Source organism: Schistocerca piceifrons, unplaced genomic scaffold (genome assembly GCF_021461385.2).
Source record: "Schistocerca piceifrons isolate TAMUIC-IGC-003096 unplaced genomic scaffold, iqSchPice1.1 HiC_scaffold_1077, whole genome shotgun sequence".
Taxonomy (NCBI): domain Eukaryota; kingdom Metazoa; phylum Arthropoda; class Insecta; order Orthoptera; family Acrididae; genus Schistocerca; species Schistocerca piceifrons.
In genome coordinates, this window is record NW_025726882.1 from 2985 (window position 1) to 7500 (window position 4516).

Consider the following 4516-nt stretch of genomic DNA (forward strand, 5'->3'; position numbering starts at 1 on the left):
GACGTACGCAGGCTACGTTGTGGTGCGGCCTGTGTCAACTGTCCGCTGATGTCGTACGCGTGAACCACAATCTGTACTGCACATTCGTCCTTATGTACTGAATGATACATCGTGGCACATGTGTGACCGTACAACGACTGCGCCCAAAAACGGCGGACCATACAGTGCAAATATTGTGCACGCAGCTACGTGTCGTCTCCCTATGAGAGCTGGATTGCAGTGTGGTACGCCATAGAGACGTGTGGGAGGAACGGACGCCGTGGATGGCGATCAGCATGAGCTGTCTGTTGATGTATTCGGACCTAGTCGTCTCTCCTCACACACCGTGATGGCATGGTGCAGCGCGTTCCATATCTGCGACATGCTACAGAAGCCGGTTGACAGTCGTTCGAGCAATGGACATCGCATACGTACGGGGGCCACCTTCCACGTATTGTCTAGGCGTGCACATTTTGTTGCGTGTATGTGGGCAGACGTAGTGTGGCGTGACACCTGACACAGGCATGCAATAATGGTTGAAGTTGCAAATGGCGATGGACGCCTACGTTTTCTGGTGAAGTTACGCAAATGAAGAAATGGTAACCCGTTGTGGTGCGGTTGTTCTCGCTAGGGGTGAATCGGTGATGGCGACGATAGGTTGAGGTACTAACCGGTTGTTCCAGCGATACCCACCATGCCGACGAAACTGAACGGCATCTGGGTGTGAAGCGATACGCGGCGGTGGCTGGGTGGGACCGTCCCCGGCCGGTGAGGGGGCGCCTCCCGGCGTGCTGGCCGCGCGGTGCGTGGGCGCACGCGCTACAGCCGGCTGGTGGGGGCGGCCAGTGGCAGGCGCGCCGGCCGACGGACGCGGCAGGCGTCGCAGCTGCGCGCCGGCGCACCCTGCGCGCGGCGCCGTGCGGCCAAAGTAGGTCCTCGCGGGCCCGGTGCGAAGCGCGGTGGACATCTGCAGTGTGCTGGTCCGATTGAGGACTGTGTGCGTTGAGGATGCGCCGCCGCCCGGCGCTCGGCGCCGCGACGCCGTCTGCTGCTCGGTCGCCCCAGCGGTTCTCGCTGGTGGTTTGTATCGCAGCTGTGCGGATGTGTTGGCGTGTGCGCTGTGCTGGGAGAGTTCGCTTCGGCACCCAAGTGGGGCTTTTGTCCTTCTGTGGCGCTGGCGTTGGAGCTGCCGGTCACCGTAGGTGGCGCGTGTTGTCTCCCGCCGGCAATGCCACGACAGCACGCTCCCGGGCCTCTGTCGGCAGCGGCAAGCTCAGTTGGGAGCACGGGTGGTCGCACCGAAAGCGTCTACTCGCCTAACTCCGGGCGATTGCGCCTCTCTCGAACCCGACCAAGTACTTGGGACGGCGCTGCGCGCCGCCGGGACCTGAGAGGGTTTCGAGGTGTATTGTGCAGGGGAGCTCAGCCTCCTCCTGTTTGCAGAATGATTGAGCGGACGCTTGCGTGTTCGCGCGGGCCCCCGGGACACACTCCCGGGCGGCCGGCTGCTCAGCTCTAGTTGACGCAGCTCCCTGGTTGATCCTGCCAGTAGTCATATGCTTGTCTCAAAGATTAAGCCATGCATGTCTCAGTACAAGCCGCATTAAGGTGAAACCGCGAATGGCTCATTAAATCAGTTATGGTTCCTTAGATCGTACCCACGTTACTTGGATAACTGTGGTAATTCTAGAGCTAATACATGCAAACAGAGTCCCGACCAGAGATGGAAGGGACGCTTTTATTAGATCAAAACCAATCGGTCGGCTCGTCCGGTCCGTTTGCCTTGGTGACTCTGAATAACTTTGGGCTGATCGCACGGTCCTCGTACCGGCGACGCATCTTTCAAATGTCTGCCTTATCAACTGTCGATGGTAGGTTCTGCGCCTACCATGGTTGTAACGGGTAACGGGGAATCAGGGTTCGATTCCGGAGAGGGAGCCTGAGAAACGGCTACCACATCCAAGGAAGGCAGCAGGCGCGCAAATTACCCACTCCCGGCACGGGGAGGTAGTGACGAAAAATAACGATACGGGACTCATCCGAGGCCCCGTAATCGGAATGAGTACACTTTAAATCCTTTAACGAGTATCTATTGGAGGGCAAGTCTGGTGCCAGCAGCCGCGGTAATTCCAGCTCCAATAGCGTATATTAAAGTTGTTGCGGTTAAAAAGCTCGTAGTTGGATTTGTGTCCCACGCTGTTGGTTCACCGCCCGTCGGTGTTTAACTGGCATGTATCGTGGGACGTCCTGCCGGTGGGGCGAGCCGAAGGCGTGCGACCGCCCCGTGCGTGCTCGTGCGTCCCGAGGCGGACCCCGTTGAAATCCTACCAGGGTGCTCTTTATTGAGTGTCTCGGTGGGCCGGCACGTTTACTTTGAACAAATTAGAGTGCTTAAAGCAGGCAAGCCCGCCTGAATACTGTGTGCATGGAATAATGGAATAGGACCTCGGTTCTATTTTGTTGGTTTTCGGAACCCGAGGTAATGATTAATAGGGACAGGCGGGGGCATTCGTATTGCGACGTTAGAGGTGAAATTCTTGGATCGTCGCAAGACGAACAGAAGCGAAAGCATTTGCCAAGTATGTTTTCATTAATCAAGAACGAAAGTTAGAGGTTCGAAGGCGATCAGATACCGCCCTAGTTCTAACCATAAACGATGCCAGCCAGCGATCCGCCGCAGTTCCTCCGATGACTCGGCGGGCAGCCTCCGGGAAACCAAAGCTTTTGGGTTCCGGGGGAAGTATGGTTGCAAAGCTGAAACTTAAAGGAATTGACGGAAGGGCACCACCAGGAGTGGAGCCTGCGGCTTAATTTGACTCAACACGGGAAACCTCACCAGGCCCGGACACCGGAAGGATTGACAGATTGATAGCTCTTTCTTGATTCGGTGGGTGGTGGTGCATGGCCGTTCTTAGTTGGTGGAGCGATTTGTCTGGTTAATTCCGATAACGAACGAGACTCTAGCCTGCTAACTAGTCGCGTGACATCCTTCGTGCTGTCAGCGATTACTTTTCTTCTTAGAGGGACAGGCGGCTTCTAGCCGCACGAGATTGAGCAATAACAGGTCTGTGATGCCCTTAGATGTTCTGGGCCGCACGCGCGCTACACTGAAGGAATCAGCGTGTCTTCCTAGGCCGAAAGGTCGGGGTAACCCGCTGAACCTCCTTCGTGCTAGGGATTGGGGCTTGCAATTGTTCCCCATGAACGAGGAATTCCCAGTAAGCGCGAGTCATAAGCTCGCGTTGATTACGTCCCTGCCCTTTGTACACACCGCCCGTCGCTACTACCGATTGAATGATTTAGTGAGGTCTTCGGACTGGTACGCGGCATTGACTCTGTCGTTGCCGATGCTACCGGAAAGATGACCAAACTTGATCATTTAGAGGAAGTAAAAGTCGTAACAAGGTTTCCGTAGGTGAACCTGCGGAAGGATCATTACCGACTAGACTGCATGTCTTTCGATGTGCGTGTCGTGTCGCGCAACACGCTACCTGTACGGCTCGCAGTAGCCGTGCGCCGCGTGCGGAACCACGCGTGCCTCTCAAAACTAGCGGCAATGTTGTGTGGTACGAGCGCTGAAGCGCTGGAGCGGCTGGCCTGCGGCACCTGGCGCCTGGCGCCGGTTTTGAATGACTTTCGCCCGAGTGCCTGTCCGCTCCGGTGTGGAGCCGTACGACGCCCGTCGGCCGTGAGGCCGTTGGACACAGAACGCTGGAACAGGGGCCGCCACACGCCTCACTCCCGCCTATGCGACCGTCTCGAAAGAGACGGCGGAAACTTGAGAAAAGATCACCCAGGACGGTGGATCACTCGGCTCGTGGGTCGATGAAGAACGCAGCAAATTGCGCGTCGACATGTGAACTGCAGGACACATGAACATCGACGTTTCGAACGCACATTGCGGTCCATGGATTCCGTTCCCGGGCCACGTCTGGCTGAGGGTCGGCTACGTATACTGAAGCGCGCGGCGTTTGCCCCGCTTCGCAGACCTGGGAGTGTCGCGGCCGCCTGTGGGGCCGGCCGCGTCTCCTCAAACGTGCGATGCGCGCCCGTCGCCTGGCGGTTCGCATACCGGTACTTTCTCGGTAGCGTGCACAGCCGGCTGGCGGTGTGGCGTGCGACACCTCGTACAACGACCTCAGAGCAGGCGAGACTACCCGCTGAATTTAAGCATATTACTAAGCGGAGGAAAAGAAACTAACAAGGATTCCCCCAGTAGCGGCGAGCGAACAGGGAAGAGTCCAGCACCGAACCCCGCAGGCTGCCGCCTGTCGTGGCATGTGGTGTTTGGGAGGGTCCACTACCCCGACGCCTCGCGCCGAGCCCAAGTCCAACTTGAATGAGGCCACGGCCCGTAGAGGGTGCCAGGCCCGTAGCGGCCGGTGCGAGCGTCGGCGGGACCTCTCCTTCGAGTCGGGTTGCTTGAGAGTGCAGCTCCAAGTGGGTGGTAAACTCCATCTGAGACTAAATATGACCACGAGACCGATAGCGAACAAGTACCGTGAGGGAAAGTTGAAAAGAACTTTGAAGAGAGAGT

At 57.5% G+C, this 4516-nt stretch overlaps 2 non-coding genes and 1 pseudogene across 2 annotated transcripts; all 3 read left to right on the forward strand.

Annotated features, from left to right (window-relative positions):
• Nucleotides 1-1508: 1508 nt before the first annotated feature.
• LOC124727059 lies at nt 1509-3417 on the forward strand. The gene has a single exon (XR_007006902.1). It is a non-coding gene; the product is annotated as a small subunit ribosomal RNA (ribosomal RNA).
• Nucleotides 3418-3769: 352 nt separating this feature from the next.
• LOC124727055 lies at nt 3770-3924 on the forward strand. Its single transcript, XR_007006900.1, has one exon. It is a non-coding gene; the product is annotated as a 5.8S ribosomal RNA (ribosomal RNA).
• A 188-nt stretch (nt 3925-4112) lies between these two features.
• The window catches only part of LOC124727056, a 4222-nt pseudogene continuing 3818 nt past the window's right edge, over nt 4113-4516 (forward strand).